The sequence below is a fragment of the Notolepis coatsorum genome (genome assembly GCF_963971535.1).
Source record: "Notolepis coatsorum genome assembly, chromosome: 3".
Classification (NCBI taxonomy): domain Eukaryota; kingdom Metazoa; phylum Chordata; class Actinopteri; order Aulopiformes; family Paralepididae; genus Notolepis; species Notolepis coatsorum.
The window spans coordinates 156,154,383-156,172,179 of record NC_140167.1 but is presented as its reverse complement, the minus strand read 5'-3'; the positions used below and the strand labels follow the sequence as shown (position 1 = coordinate 156,172,179).

General features: G+C 46.0%; 1 protein-coding gene across 1 annotated transcript in view; it reads right to left on the bottom strand.

The window, feature by feature from the left end:
• fmnl2a (formin-like 2a) overlaps positions 1–17,797 on the bottom strand; it is a 286,333-nt gene that overhangs the window by 236,112 nt on the left and 32,424 nt on the right.

Below are 17,797 nucleotides of genomic sequence, written 5' to 3'. Positions count from 1 at the left end.
GGAAGAGAGGAGAAGGTCACAGTTAATTACATGTTGATAATGAAATGCCATCAGTCAAATTAGCCCCAGTGACACGGACAACACATTCACTTAAAACCACGGAAGTTCCAATATGAAGCAATATTGTCTACAATTAGGCTAGTGGTGAAATTAGTACAGTAGTCAAAACAACAGTTTGTACAGTTAGGTATACATCTTTTTTATACTTTGCCAGTAACTGTAATTGTGTAACATACTGTAACATATCCTGGACAGGAAAACCCACTGCAAACAACAAAATGTCACATCATTGTTGGTACAAAAACCTCTTGTGGAAAACAGTTTTTAGTCATAGGCTAAATCTTAACTAGGCCTGTTCTATATTACAACATTAGGACAGTAAAAAAAACTAAAACTTCCACTGGCTTGAAAATCTTAAAATATCTGCCTATTCAGCCGTCTCTCGGAGCAGAGAGAGCTGCTGCTGGGGAAGGCTGGGTCCAGCCATATGAGCCCATCTACCCCTCGTCTGGCCTGCCGCCTCAGAGCAGAGACCCTGGAGACAAGACTCACTCAGAGACCCTGGAGACAAGACTCAGAGACCCTGGAGACAAGCCTCAGAGACCCTGGAGACAAGACTCACTCAGAGACCCTGGAGACAAGACTCTCAGAGACCCTGGAGACAAGACTCACTCAGAAACCCTGGAGACAAGACTCTCAGAGACCCTGGAGACAAGACTCAATCAGAAACCCTGGAGACAAGACTCAGAGACAAGACTCACTCAGAGACCCTGGAGACAAGACTCACTCAGAAACCCTGGAGACAAGACTCAGAGACAAGACTCAGAGACCCTGGAGACAAGACTCAGAGACCCTGGAGACAAGACTCACTCAGAGACCCTGGAGACAAGACTCTTAGAGACCCTGGAGACAAGCCTCAGAGACCCTGGAGACAGGGTTCGAAATTAACGGGGGCTTGGGGCATAATGCCCTTGAAAATGGACAAAATGCCCTCGAAAATCAGTTAAGGGGGGCACAAAATGCCCCCGACAGTTTACTAATTAGATATATATATTTATCCGGTAATGGCGCGTCTGTGTATCGTACAGTTCAGATGACGCGCAAATAAAAAAAAATCATTTGGCGGAGGTGAGCACTGCAGCTGAGCCAGGTGCTAGTCAGTTTGTGTACAAATGGCAAGCACAATCTAAATCAATCTTCATTACGACTTTAAAAACATAGCCATTAACATTACATAGGCATACACACATCTTGCCATAGCGTTAGCAGTTTGTACAACACAACGCACGTTTTAACTATAGAATCAGCCCGCAAGGTAATACAGTCAACGAAATGTTACCGTAGCTACTAGCTAGCAGAGGAGGAAATGGGAGTCTGAGAGGCGGGGTGTTTAAAGACAATGATAGGCGTTTATTCAACATCCAAGAAGGCTAACATACAACTGTGTTTTACTAACTCCAACCGGGACTATTGCCGCTTTCCCACTGCATGCCATCACCTCCTAACGTTACCGGAGCTACCGGAGCTGATAATAACATTGCCTGAGCTGAAGGTGCGTGACACTAAAATGTCCGTGGGGACCCGGCGCCAACCCATAGATAGTTCCAACTCACCGAATTACGTAATCCACCACAGTTGCACTCAATATTTAAATAATGTTAGTCTAAATAAATGTAGACAGATACATAATAATTTCAAGCAGAACACGAATCTTTCCATTAAGAACTGACAATCAGGTAATTTAAACATGGTTGACATTGTTTTTTTGTGTTTATATTAAAGAAAGGAAAGTCTAGTGCTGGCTGAGCATATTGTTTGTTTGCACTAAGTTAATACTACAAATGTAGCCTATATTTTTCAGTCAGTTCGGTCTTTGTGTGCCAAACATTATTTAAGGCTGTAAACACTGTAACACTGTAAACTTTTAAATTTTTTAATAAATGAGAAGCATGTTTAGATTTGAGTGTTACATTTCTTTTTATAAAAATGTACGTATATCGAACCGAACTGAAAACCGTGACCCCAAAACCGTGATACGAACCGAACCGTCCATTTTGTGAACCGTCCCACCCCTACCGTTTATCATAAAAATTCAGTGCCCCCGAAATACAAAAAAAAGCCCCCGAAAATCAATTAAGCCCTTGAAAAAAAATGTTAATTTCTAACCCTGCCTGGAGACAAGACTCACTCAGAGACCCTGGAGACAAGACTCTCAGAGACCCTGGAGACAAGACTCAGAGACAAGACTCAGAGACCCTGGAGACAAGCCTCAGAGACCCTGGAGACAAGACTCTCAGAGACCCTGGAGACAAGACTCAGAGACCCTGGAGACAAGCCTCAGAGACCCTGGAGACAAGACTCTCAGAGACCCTGGAGACAAGACTCGGAGACCCTGGAGACAAGCCTCAGAGACCCTGGAGACAAGACTCACTCAGAGACCCTGGAGACAAGACTCTCAGAGACCCTGGAGACAAGACTCAATCAGAAACCCTGGAGACAAGACTCAGAGACAAGACTCACTCAGAGACCCTGGAGACAAGACTCACTCAGAAACCCTGGAGACAAGACTCAGAGACAAGACTCAGAGACCCTGGAGACAAGACTCAGAGACCCTGGAGACAAGACTCACTCAGAGACCCTGGAGACAAGCCTCAGAGACCCTGGAGACAAGACTCACTCAGAGACCCTGGAGACAAGACTCAGAGACAAGCCTCAGAGACCCTGGAGACAAGACTCTCAGAGACCCTGGAGACAAGACTCAGAGACAAGACTCAGAGACCCTGGAGACAAGCCTCAGAGACCCTGGAGACAAGACTCTCAGAGACCCTGGAGACAAGACTCTCAGAAACCCTGGAGACAAGACTCAGAGACCCTGGAGACAAGCCTCAGAGACCCTGGAGACAAGACTCTCAGAGACCCTGGAGACAAGCCTCAGAGACCCAGGAGACAAGCCTCAGAGACCCTGGAGACAAGCCTCAGAGACCCTGGCCCGACCTTGACCGTCATAATAACACACAGTGCATGCAGCGTTCACTCAACACTGTCCAATAGCCCAGACATCCCCAGGCACTGGAGGGAGGCAGAGTGAGGCAGAGTGAGGCAGAGGGAGGCAGAGGGAGGCAGAGTGAGGCAGAGTGAGGCAGAGGGAGGCAGAGAGAGGCAGAGTGAGGCAGAGTGAGGCAGAGGGAGGCAGAGAGAGGCAGAGTAAGGCAGAGTGAGGCGGAGTGAGGCAGAGTGAGAGGCAGAGTGAGGCAGAGTGAGAGGCAGAGTGAGGCAGAGTGAGGCAGGGAGGCAGAGGGAGGCAGAGTGTGGCAGAGTGAGGCAGAGTGAGGCAGAGTGAGACAGAGTGAGGCAGTGAGGCAGAGGGAGGCAGAGTGAGCCAGAGGGAGGCAGAGTGAGGCAGAGGGAGGCAGAGTGAGGCAGAGTGAGGCAGAGGGAGGCAGAGTGAGGCAGAGGGAGGCAGTGAGGCAGAGTGAGGCAGAGTGAGGCAGAGGGAGGCAGAGGGAGGCAGAGGGAGGCAGAGTGAGGCAGAGGGAGGCAGTGAGGCAGAGTGAGGCAGAGGGAGACAGAGGGAGACAGAGGGAGGCAGAGGGAGGCAGAGGGAGGCAGTGAGGCAGAGTGAGGCAGAGGGAGACAGAGGGAGGCAGAGGGAGGCAGAGGGAGGCAGAGGGAGGCAGAGGGAGGCAGTGAGGCAGAGTGAGGCAGAGGGAGGCAGAGGGAGGCAGAGGGAGGCAGAGAGAGGCAGAGGGAGGCAGAGAGAGGCAGAGGGAGGCAGAGGGAGACAGAGGGAGGCAGAGGGAGACAGAGGGAGGCAGTGAGGCAGAGTGAGGCAGAGGGAGACAGAGGGAGGCAGAGGGAGGCAGAGGGAGACAGAGGGAGGCAGAGGGAGACAGAGTGAGGCAGAGGGAGACAGAAGGAGACAGAGTGAGGCAGAGTGAGGCAGAGGGAGGCAGAGAGAGGCAGAGTGAGGCAGAGTGAGGCAGAGTGAGGCAGAGGGAGGCAGAGTGAGGCAGAGTGAGGCAGAGTGAGGCAGAGTGAGGCAGTGAGGCAGAGTGAGGCAGAGTGAGGCAGAGGGAGACAGAGTGAGGCAGACAGAGGGAGACAGAGTGAGGCAGAGTGAGGCAGTGAGGCAGAGTGAGGCAGAGGGAGGCAGAGTGAGACAGAGTGAGGCAGAGAGAGGCAGAGGGAGGCAGAGGGAGGCAGAGGGAGACAGAGTGAGGCAGAGGGAGGCAGAGGGAGACAGAGTGAGGCAGAGGGAGGCAGAGGGAGACAGAGTGAGGCAGAGGGAGGCAGAGGGAGACAGAGTGAGGCAGAGGGAGGCAGAGTGAGACAGAGTGAGGCAGAGGGAGGCAGAGGGAGACAGAGTGAGGCAGAGGGAGGCAGAGTGAGACAGAGTGAGGCAGAGGGAGGCAGAGTGAGACAGAGTGAGGGGGAGGGAGACAGCGTTGTGTGTGTGGGTTTTGGAAGGGGGTGGGTAGCAGTAAAGAGTGTGAGACACAGACAGAGAGAGGAACGTCTGGGGAATATTATGAAAGCAATGTGGTTCTCCTCAACATTCATCTTCCACACGTTTCCTCCGTATTGATTGATTCTATCGATTTCCAGACAGAAACAAAGTGTGTTGTCACGAAGCAGCGGTTGCCCGGGGCGACAGAACCATGTGCTCGTTAAAAGTCTGCAGGAATAACTCGTTGTCATCTCAAAGCATGGCGCAATCTCTCCGACCTCGTCCAACAACTGCTTCATGAAGCATTACTGTAGTCAGCGAAGCAGCCGTTTGATCTCATCTGCTTCACGAAGCATCACTGTAGTCAGCGAAGCAGCCGTTTGATCATTATCTGCTTCATGAAGCATCACTGTAGTCAGCGAAGCATCCATTTGATCATTAACTGCTTCATGAAGCATCACTGTAGTCAGCGAAGCAGCCGTTTGATCATTATCTGCTTCATGAAGCATCACTGTAGTCAGCGAAGCATCCGTTTGATCATTATCTGCTTCATGAAGCATCACTGTAGTCAGCGAAGCAGCCGTTTGATCATTATCTGCTTCATGAAGCATCACTGTAGTCAGCGAAGCATCCGCTTGATCATTATCTGCTTCATGAAGCATTACTGTAGTCAGCGAAGCAGCCGTTTGATCTCATCTGCTTCATGAAGCATACATTTGTAAGTATTAGCTATTAGGCTATAACACGTGTTAAACTTCTTATTATCATTATTATGTTCTATTGTATTATTATTTTCTATATTATAATATTATGATTTTATATGATCTTTTATTATTTTATATTATTACATTATTATGTATATTATTATAATTGTTCCTGTCATGCTGTTATAAAGGAACACTTGACTCGATGTGTTAGAAAACATTGAAGCAATTAGAAATCTATCTATCTAAAAGCAAAGAACAACAGGCCAGCATGTTGTCAACCATCACTAGAAAACAGACAAATACAAACTCTTGAGGCAAAACAAGATCAAAATGGGAATAGTTTGTACGACAGACTCCCAGGGTTTGAAACTAGGGGCTAATTAGTTCCGGATAGTCCCGGGATGGTTGGTGGGAAAAAACCTTTTTGGTATTTTGGAGTTAAAACTGTAGTTTGGGACGGTTGTCCACGCCACGCCTTAGATCCACAACAGCTGCTTTGAAGACATTTAAAAGTAATTGGGGTGATTAACCAGTTACTTCGGTCTCAAGTCGGTCTCAAGTAATGTATAGAGCAGTTGCTTATTGGAATAGTATACCGAGAAATATAACTATGGTAAGGAACAAATTTATGTTAAAAAAGAAAAGTTTAAAATTGCGCTCAGGAATAACAAGATACATTTTGATCATTGACTTATTATGGAAATTAGTATGGAAATATAAAGGTCAGTGACTTGAGAAAAGTTATGCTATATTATGAGTTAAAATCATTTAAATGATTTGTAGCTGTTTTGTTCTTATGGACTGATTATGGAACATGTATTTTATGGTTAGAGAATTGTGATATCTGACTTATGAATATTGAGTGAGCTTTGATTCACTTGTTTTGTTTGTTGTGATGTTTTCTTGTGAGTACTTCAATGTTTGTGGTTTTATATTTTTATTTAAAAAAAAATTGTGTTTGTATTTTAAATGTTTGGACCCCAAGAAGAGTAGTCTCACTTTGGTGTAGACTAATGGGGATCCACAATAAAACAATAAAAACAATAAGTCAACCAAGACTTTGTTTGTCCATTAGTTGATTTCTATGCTTTCTATGCTATTTCCTGTGAAACGATAAGCCTTTCTCTGGTAAACACTAGATTTAAAAAGGTCATTCTGCATTATTGCATAATTATGGGAAACAACATTTCTCAGATCTGCCGATCAATTAATCGATACGATACTAGTCGAGGACGGTGATAAAAAGGAAGGCCTAAAAAAATCAACAAAGTGGGTTTTCTTGCCAATTCTGCAACCTATTTACTCTCTCTGGTGCAGGATGAGTACAACTCCACAAAACTCAGGCTAGTCGGGACGTTGGACAGCCTTCCAATTATTACACAGACTACGAAGCAGTGGCTAGGAGAATGTTTTCCACTGATTACGGACTGTCTAGGACTGCACGATTAATCGAAAAAAAATCACGATCTCGATTCATAGACCTATGCAATCTGATTTCAAAATTATGACGATAATAAATTTTTTCAAAAAAGTTTTTTTTAAATGATGACGATTCTGACTTGTTATTTTGTATGTTACAAGACACTTAAGTTTAAGTCAAGCACTTTCATATTATGTTATGTTTAAGTTTAAGTCAAGCACTTTGATATATGTTATGTTGTCTGTTTAAGAAAGAGTGCAATAAATGATTTTAATGAAAAAATAAGAACCGTGTGATCGTGATCTCAATTCTTAAGAGAGAAAAATCGTGATTCACATTTTAGCAAGAATCGTGCAGCCCTATTACGGAGGGAGAACGTGGCCCTTAGGCCGATAGAGGGCTCGGCTAGGGGTCCCCCCCCTCCTCTCTGATCCCCCCCCCCCCTCTGTCTGATCCGATGGCCGGCATCATCCATCAGAGTGTGCGTTCGCCGCCGCCGAGACGTCACCTCTCCTCCACTGGACGCTGCAGCGCCAGAGGAGGAAGATGGATGAGGAGGATCCTGGGGCTGATTCTGTGTTTCCATGAGTGATTGATGCCGGGATAGAGTCTGAGACAGAGCAAGTAGAGCGCGTAATCCTCCGAGCGCGTCGTGTGGCTCAACTGGTGGCGCGCGGGGAAAGGTGGGGCCGCCAGGCGGGAGGCCTCAGGTCTAAGACACACAGTGAGACCTCATGTCTTCAGGTCTAAGACATACAGTGAGACCTCATGTCTTCAGGTCTAAGACACACAGTGAGACCTCATGTCTTCAGGTCTAAGACACACAGTGAGACCTCATGTCTTCAGGTCTAAGACACACAGTGAGACCTCATGTCTTCAGGTCTAAGACACACAGTGAGACAAGGTGTCTTCAGGTCTAAGACACACAGTGAGACACATGTCTTTAAGTCTAAGACACACAGTGAGACCTCATGTATTCAGGTCTAAGACACACAGTGAGACCTCATGTCCTCAGGTCTAAGACACACAGTGAGACACATGTCTTCAGGTCTAAGACACACAGTGAGACCTCATGTCTTCAGGTCTAAGACACAGTGAGACCACATGTCTTCAGGTCTAAGACACACAGTGAGACACACAGGGAGCGAAATTAACTTTTTGACTCACCGGCCAGTGGCGGGTAGATGGGAAGAATCTACCCGCCAAGCATATTTCTTACCTGCCAAATTTTTTTGATTAAAAAAAAATATATATATTTTTATATAAAAAAATATTTTTAAATAAAATATATATTATATAATCATACTTGTAGTTGTATTATCTGCGAGACATCGCCACCACGCAATAAGTCAAAATGCTCGCTATCTGCAAACAGCTCCACTGTCTGTGTATACTTGAGTAGCCTCCAGCTCCAGCAAGGATTCTCCGGCGATGCAGCTAGACCCTATACTAATACTCTACATTCAGCATGCAAGGATTCTCCGGCGCTGCAGCTGGACCCTATTGGTATAATATTGCGGTTCTTTGGTCTAATCACATTCATCAAGCCCTCAGCTAGAATACGCATTGAATCAATGTTATAAGACATTGATATCAGGAGCTATCTGTAGCTACTGCTAGCCCGCTAGATAACGTTAAGACAATTTAGTTTACTGGGACATATAGATCTAACGTGAGCTAGCTAACGGGAGCTAGCTAACGAGGGAACGGAGGTATTATGCACTCGAGTCGACTATTGCTGGAGCATGTTGATATCAAACTAAAAGTGAATAGTTGACTGGGTCATTGTTTAAACAGTAACGGTAGCTCATGGAGGTCCGATCTAGACTAGAGCAGACTGCTACCATTCTGAGAGCTTAACGTTAGCACTAGAGCTGCGGGCAAGCTGCTACCATTCTGAGAGCTTAACGTTAGCACTAGATGCTGCAGGTAAGCTGCTACCATTCTGAGAGCTTAACGTTAGCACTAGAGCTGCGGGCAAGCTGCTACCATTCTGAGAGCTTAACGTTAGCACTAGATGCTGCGGGCAAGCTGCTACCATTCTGAGAGCTTAACGTTAGCACTAGATGCTGCGGGCGAGCTGCTACCATTCTGAGAGCTTAACGTTAGCACTAGAGCTGCGGGCATCTGTGTTGATACGAGCAGAAGCCAATAGTATCCCGCTGCAGGGCTGGCCCGGCTGGGCGGATATGACTCGTTGCCACGGTTTTTTTCAAAATAAGAATATCATACGAACCGAATGCTGCTAACTGCCGGAGCCATCGATATTATGACTCTAGCTGCGCTTGGGCCGGAAATGAGACCCGCACAGATTTTCAAAATAAGAGTATCGTTATGAACTACACGTCTACACGCCACACGGCGGGCAGGGCTCTCAGTGGCAAGCGCCAAAGGTAAAAACTGAGCGCCCCTGGCGGGCGGCGGGCTTTAATTTCGCCCCCTGGAGACACATGTATTCAGGTCTAAGACACACAGCGAGACCTCATGTCTTCAGGTCTAAGACACAAAGTGAGACCTCATGTCTTCAGGTCTAAGACACACAGTGAGACCTCATGTCTTCAGGTCTAAGACACACAGTGAGACATCATGTCTTCAGGTCTAAGACACACAGTGAGACCAGGTGTCTTCAGGTCTAAGACACACAGTGAGACCTCATGTCTTCAGGTCTAAGACACACAGTGAGACCTCATGTCTTCAGGTCTAAGACACACAGTGAGACACATGTCTTCAGGTCTAAGACACACAGTGTGTTGTCAAAAATATCGAAGTATCGATACATATCGATACTGAATATTTAAAACGGCTTCGATACTCATTTCCCGAAGTACCGATACTTTCTGCAGTATCGGTACCAGCTGGCGAGTGTTCTACCGCAAGTTGTTGACGCGCTGTTCCAGAGCACGCTTGCCCCTCCGCCTCCTCCAGCCCTCCCCCTCACATAGCAGTCTTCAGTTAGTAAACAAAATATTTTAGCTGAAGAAGATGGTAAATGCAGAGCCTCCGCGACTTGTGCTTGTGGATAAAGAAAACAGCAGAAGTGCTGTTTGGAGGTACTTCGGGTTTGAAGTAAACAACGAAGGACAAGCTAATGATGCCCCAATGCTATTTGCAAGCGGTGCAGAGCAGTGCCAACGTGGATCTCCATAAAGAAATGAGAGGTTCGTGACAGCTGCTATTTCAACGTCACTGTGACTGAAGCATTAAACCATTAACTCTAGTTTAATACATGATACGTTGTCTACTGATGGCGCATAATATCAACAGCTGATTCGTTGTAACGTTACAGCTTTCAGCTAACGTTAGCTACTGCTAGCAGTTAGCTCCGTTAGCTTAGCTGCCCATTTATAAATACTGCATGGAAACGGAGTAACGTTTAAACGTTATGTCGAGGTCATACAATACTACAGTCGACATAAGGTTAACGTTACCCCGTTTCCATCAAGTGTTTAAATAGCAGCAATCTTGTTGAAAATGTAACGTTACTAAAATGCTCCGAGCATAGCCAGCCAGCCTGCCTGCCTGCCTGCCTGCCTGCCTCTCTCTCTCTCTCTCTCTCTCTCGTTATCTTTAAATAAAAATCGAAACTGTTACTAACTGTAATACAAACAGTTCAGTTTGTCAGGTACATGCAACACAGATTACAGTGTTTACATCTGTCTGCTTGAGAAAATACCATGTTCTGCATTTGCAATAAAAATGATTGAAGTGAGATGAACAGTTATTTTTAAATGTGTGATCTAAAGATAAACAAAGGGTTTTAAAAGTGTTATATTTATCTTCTCTTATAGTACCAGAGAGAAGCTAAATTTGAAGCTAAATTTGTTTAAAAAAAAATAATAATAAAAAAATAATATATATATATATATATATTTTTTTTTTGATATCGAAATAATATCGAAGTATCGATACTTTTCAAGGTATCGTATCGAAGTCGAAATTCCAGTATCGTGACAACACTCTGAGACTAGGGCTGGGCGATATGGCATTTGCCATAAATGTTGGCTGTGCTAGTTTCTTTTCTATCTTTTGGAGTTTTGGCGCTTTCTTGGTGGACAAACCATCGCACATGTGCACCGTGACTCGCGACTGAAGACTAGCTCTGCTAGTAGCCTAGATAGGCCTACATAGCCTACTGTGTGTACAGACGGATCACACCATCATCACCTTCATCACCCCCCACACTGACCGCTTGCCTGGAGGAGACTAAGGTGTGGATGAACCACAGGTTTCTCCAGGTCAACAGTTCCAAAACACAAGCCATGCTGATCGGTACCCCACACCAGGTCCGGTCAACCACCATCACCACCATCTCCTTCTCCGGTCAGGACATTCCCCTCTCCACCCTTGTCACCAACTTGGGCATGAAAATGGACCCCCACCTCACATACAAAACACTAGAGATGTTCCGATACAATTTTTTCCTTTGCGATCCGATTCCGATACCTAAGCTTTGGGTATCGGCCGATACCGATATTTATCCGATACCAGTGCATACATAAAAAAAATAAATTATATAAATTATACCTTTTATTTTAATTTTTTTTACAGATACTGTTATACTGTTTTTTAGTAATAACTAGAAAGTAATGGTATTTATTCAACAACAGGTGATTGTATAGATTTGTATTAGTATCATTAATCAATGAGTATCGGGCTGCAGCACTGCAGATATACCCTACTCCAATGATCCACACGGACATTAAACGGTGTTGCACTCGCTACCCAGTGGCTCTGCAGATATACCCTACTCAGTCTGTAAGCTAGTGGCAGATAGAACGTTCGAATGTTGTGATTTTCAATGCAAAATAAATATTCAACATTCTCGTTTGAAACTCCGCCTCAGACTCTTATCCTTTGGCACTTGGAACTTGCTGTACTTTGCTTGCAGGTCTGCAGCCATTATTGCTGGATTATGAATAGCACCAACTTTAGACACGGTAACGTTATCAAGCTAAGCTAGCTGACCTAGCTCGTCTTCCCGCATTGACATTTGATAACGTTAGTCAGCTAACGCTAGTCAGTAGCTACTTAACTTAAATACGATTCACCGTGGGTGCATTATTGTTGATAGACGGTCACGGACAGTGTCAGGTCCTGGAGAAAGGACAGGCGATCATCTGATTTGATGTAACGGGCGGATGTTGTTCCAACTAGCTAGCTTTTCAGCTAATGCTATCATAACACCAGCAAAACACATCCTGTCCGAGCTCCCCGTCACACCGCACTTCGGGGACAATGGAATTTAAGAAAGTGTATCTGCTGTTAAAATGACACAGAATCACACTTTAAAACACGTTTATTTTATAATCCTCACTCTCCGCAGGACTCGGCAGGAGATAAATTACATCATGGGATCGGAGGCTACAATTCACGTGTATCGGCCGATACCAGCATTTTAGGCAGTATCGGCGGCATTTCCGATACTGGTATCGGAACAACTCTACAAAACACACATCAAACACATCAAACAGGGTAAGACCTCTTTCTTTCACCTCCGAAACATCACTAAACTCCATTCCTCACTCACCCTGGCAGATTCCGAGAAACTCATTCACGCTTTTGTTTCCTCCAGGCTGGACTATTGCAATGCACTCCTCATCGGGATCCCTAGTAAAAGCATTAAAAAACTGCAAACCATCCAGAATGTCGCTGCTAGGATCCTGATGAGGGTGCGCAAATATGATCACATCACCCCCACCCTCAGATCCCTTCACTGGCTCCCCGTGGAACACAGGATTGAGTACAAGGTCTCCCTCCTCACTCACCAGTGCGTACATGGTGGTGCCCCTGCTTATCTCAAGGAACTCCTCACCCCCCAGTCCTCCTCACGCTCCCTCCGCTCCGGCACAGCCTACCTCCTCAAAGCCCCCAGGACTAAGCTGAACACCATGGGCGATCGAGCCTTCTGCTCTGCCGCACCCAGACTATGGAATGCTCTCCCCATCCACCTGAGAGCACCACAATCCGTCGTGGCTTAAAAGGGGCCTAAAAACATTTCTTTTTAACAAGGCTTTTGCCTGAATTTTTCTTTTACTTTTATTTGTTACTTCTATTCATTTTATTATTTTATTTAACTTTTATGTTCTTCCATTTCATTGGTTGTTTTATTCATTTTTATAGTTTTTATTCATTAATTGTTTTATTCATTAAACGTTTTGTCTATATTTATTTAACCTTTATTTTAAGTGCGGTACAAATTGAATCTATTATTATTATTATTAAACTGTATTTTAAATTAGAAAGCAAACTAAATAAATGGACAAGAGAAAAATGTATCTCAATTTGGTCAGTATTGTCATTTGGACAAGCAAAGCCATTACTTTAAGTTGCAGGCAAGAAAGACAAGTCTGTCCACTGTCTCTGGTTTTAAAGCTGCCCTGTTGCAGGTCAAAAAATTAATAAAAAATTAATTAGATATTATTTTATTATAGATTATTAAAATATGTTGTGATAATTAGCATTATCATTTTCTAATCGTTTTAGCCCTAAGTGAGACCTCGTGTCCTCAGGTCTAAGACACAGTGTCCACACCAGGGTTCCCACAGACATTGCAAAATGAAATTCAAGGACTTTCAAGTACTTTCCTAAGCACAATTTTTCATTTTAAAAGGGCATTTAAAAGGATACAATTAAGTTTTAAATGCATTATTTTTTTTTATCCAATATTTATGGCTTAAAACCAATTTCCGACAATTAGTTACACTTCAAATAAAAAAAAATATTTCTTGATTCAGAACAATTTGATCAGGACTTTTTAAGCACATTGTTAAAAGAATTGGTTGTTTTCAAGGAGTTCCAGGCCTCGACTTTTTTTGGTAAAAAATCAAGCAATTTAAGCACTTCAAGGACCTTGTGCGAACCCTGCCACAGGTCTAAGACACACAGTGTGACAGTGTGTCTTCAGGTCTAATACAGTGTCTTCATCATTTATATCTATGCTACGCGTTGGCCGCTGACCGAAAATAAGAATGCGTTTTAATCTCAATACAGAAAAGGACACAAAATCAATGAGCCGCACGCAGCTGACAGAGAGCCTCCGCGCCGCGAGGCGCTGCTACGGAGACAAGGCCAAGTGGAATTCATCTCACTGATGGCTGCTGGGACAAAGGACGTATAAAGGATGGCACCTGCATACACACACACACACACACACACAACACACAAAACACAATACACACACACACACACACACCATTATAAAAAAGATCATGTCTAGGGCGGCTGGGTGGCGCAGCGGACATTGCGCTCGTCACCAACGCAAGAGACACCAGGTTCGAATCCGGCTGTCGGCGTTGGCTCCGGCTTGGGCCAGCCGTCATACTAACTCAATTGGCAGAGTTAGAGGGTGGAAGTCGATGGGTGGTGGTCTGGTCGTTGTGGACAGCGACTCCTACAGGTCGGTTGGGGGACGCCTGCACAGCAGAGACAGGAAATGGCGGAGGTAGTGTGAGCCTCCCACACGTTACACCTCACCAATGAGAGTCCGCGCTGGCAGGTGAAAAGATGTGACAGGCTGCCTCCTCGTGTACCGGAGGGGACACGTGATGCAAGGCTTCTATCATCCCTACAACCGACCAGTGGGGGGCATATGCGAGCAACCTTCAAGACAGGGGAGGGAATAATTGGCACATCGAAATTGGGATGGGAGAAAAAGTGGATAAAAAAAAATATATATATATATATCATGTCTAATGTTAATGACACACCCGACGGCAAATAGTAAAAATCACCGTCTCGTCTGTCAAACGTTTCCGAGTAGAATCAAGACCGCGTTCCAATCGATTCACTGCACAGAAATGTCCATTAACCCTTTCACTGCTGCACTACCAAACGGTTCACCATTTCACTGCGACAATACAGAAGGTTTAAAACCCTTTACTATCACACTACAGAAGGTTAACCCTTTCACTACCACACTACAGAAGGTTAACCCTTTACTATCACACTACAGACGGTTAACCTTCTGTGGTGTGGTAGTGAAAGGGTTAAGCTGGCCCCATCAATACGGATGATCGTCTGTTCCGTCACGGCGATAGGTATCGTCTGTTCCGTCACAGATAAGTTAAATCAATACGGATGATCGTCTGTTCCGTCACCGATAGGTAAAATAAATACTGATGATCGTCTGTTCCGTATCGATAGCCCTGGTAGTGGCCTGTTGTCCTGAGTAACTCCTGGTCTCCCCCCTGGAGGGAGCAGGACACGACATTAGTATTCAGGAGGACAGCAAGCTCTTCAGACCACTGTGTGCTGAGTCTGCAAGGCTTCTATTGACTCAGTCTGGCGGCTAACCAGACCACCAGCTCTTCTATCCTCTTTCTTCACCAGAACCAGACCACCAGCTCTTCTATCCCCTTTCTTCACCAGAACCAGACCACCAGCTCTTCTATCCCCTTTCCTCCCAGAACCAGACGACCAGCGCTTCTATCCCCTTTCTTCACCAGAACCAGACCACCAGCTCTTCTATCCCCTTTCTTCACCAGAACACCAGCGCTTCTATCCCCTTTCCTCCCAGAACCAGACCACCAGCGCTTCTATCCCCTTTCCTCCCAGAACCAGACCACCAGCGCTTCTATCCCCTTTCCTCCCAGAACCAGACGACCAACGCTTCTATCCTCTTTCCTCCCAGAACCAGACGACCAGCGCTTCTATCCTCTTTCCTCCCAGAACCAGACGACCAGCGCTTCTATCCTCTTTCCTCCCAGAACCAGATGACCAGCGCTTCTATCCCATTTCTTCCCAGAACCAGACCACCAGCGATTCTATCCTCTTTCCTCCCAGAACCAGATGACCAGCGCTTCTATCCCCTTTCTTCCCAGAACCAGACCACCAGCGATTCTATCCTCTTTCTTCACCAGAACCAGACCACCAGCGCTTCTATCCCCTTTCCTCCCAGAACCAGACCCACCAGCGCTTCTATCCCCTTTCCTCCCAGAACCAGACGACCAACGCGTCTATCCTCTTTCCTCCCAGAACCAGACCACCAGCGCTTCTATCCTCTTTCCTCCCAGAACCAGACGACCAGCGCTTCTATCCTCTTTCCTCCCAGAACCAGATGACCAGCGCTTCTATCCCCTTTCTTCCCAGAACCAGACGACCAGCGCTTCTATCCTCTTTCCTCCCAGAACCAGATGACCAGCGCTTCTATCCCCTTTCTTCCCAGAACCAGACGACCAGCGCTTCTATCCTCTTTCCTCCCAGAACCAGATGACCAGCGCTTCTATCCCCTTTCTTCCCAGAACCAGACGACCAGCGCTTCTATCCTCTTTCCTCCCAGAACCAGATGACCAGCGCTTCTATCCCCTTTCTTCCCAGAACCAGACGACCAGCGCTTCTATCCTCTTTCCTCCCAGAACCAGATGACCAGCGCTTCTATCCCCTTTCTTCCCAGAACCAGACGACCAGCGCTTCTATCCTCTTTCCTCCCAGAACCAGATGACCAGCGCTTCTATCCCCTTTCTTCCCAGAACCAGACGACCAGCGCTTCTATCCTCTTTCCTCCCAGAACCAGATGACCAGCGCTTCTATCCCCTTTCTTCCCAGAACCAGACGACCAGCGCTTCTATCCTCTTTCCTCCCAGAACCAGATGACCAGCGCTTCTATCCCCTTTCTTCCCAGAACCAGCACTTCTTTCTTCTCAGTCTGCTAACCAGACGACAGTGTTGTAGTGCTCGAGTCCTGGACTGATTTTCAGGACTCGGCTTGAGCACTGATGAATTGGACTCGAGCATTGACTGCATTCGGACTCGGAAGGTGCAGACGAGGACTCAAGACGTGTTAATTGATAAATACAGTTATTTATATTAAAAGAAATAAGTGTAATAGGCCCTAATCATTTGGCATAAGATATCGATGGCGAGTGCATTTGTTTGACTATTGTGTCACAAAGTAAATAAACTCCCTTTAAAACGGTGACCGCTGTGTCATTTATGTTTAATGTAGACCTTTTTTGATTTGTATGTCAGCTCTTTGACTGCCAGAGTGGAGTGGACTCAACCTTGGTGACTTGGGTCTCAGACTCGGACTAGGATAATGGGGACTCGACTCGGACTCGACTCAGGCTCTTCTTTGGTGCCTAGGACATGGACTCGAACACTGGGGACTCGACTCGGACTCGACTACAACCCTGCCAGACGACCAGTGCTTCTATCCCCTCACTTACCCCTAAAAACACACTAGACTCCGCACCTCACAACCCAGGCGCAGTAAAGATGCCTGTAAACCACAAACAGTCTGGGTTTATTAGGTACAGCACACCAAGCGCTGACAGGCAGAACCGTTACATTAATTGGATGACAGGCTCACATTAAGCGTAGAGTAAAGCATTAATCAAGCATTAAGTAAGTAAGTCGTGTCTGGGCCGGCTGCCTCGCTGTGTTTGGAGGCCAGAGGCCCGTCGGCATGGAGACAGATGGGCTTGGTGACGTCACCGTCCTCACCCTCTCACCCTCCTCACCGTCCTCACTGTCCTCACCCTCCTCACCCTCCTCACCCTCCTCACCATCCTCACCCTCTCACCGTCCTCACCTTCCTCACCCTCCTCACCATCCTCACCCTCCTCAAGCCCTGTGCTCCTGCAGACCGGCTGCTCGGTGGTGAGGCCTCATGTCTTCATGTCTGGTGTAGCCCCTTTCGGGACTGCAATGCACCAAGTGAATACACCGTCCCTTATACCTCCATTGAAAAATCCTACAATTAAGTCTGTCTCGCTTTTCTCTATCAAACCGCTTGGCGTACAGGTGTCGCAAAGAAATTTCAAAGGTACTCACAGTTGCACAAGGGTTTCATACAGACAAATGCTAGGGTTTGAAAGCTCGGCGTTGCTAATAAACATTTTAAATATTTTTTAGAAACTGGCATGGCTCAAAACGTGATCACAGCGCAGGCGCATCAGGCACCCAAAGCCGGAAATAAAGCAGTTGATCCGTTTCTAAAAAATATTTCAAATGTTTATTAGCAACGCTGAGCTTTCAAACCCTAGCGTTTGTCTGTCCGAAACCCTCATGCAACTGTGAGTACCTTTGAAAAATATTTGTGACACCTGTACACCAAGCGTTTTTGATAGAGAAAAGTGAGACGGACTTAATTGTAGGATTTTTCAATGGAGGTATAAGGGAATGGAGGCGAGTCACTCTGTGCATCACAGTCCCGAAAGGGGCTATGTCTGGTGAGGCTTCATGTCTCCATGTCTGGTGAGTCGTCCACCTAAAGCGCCTAAGAGC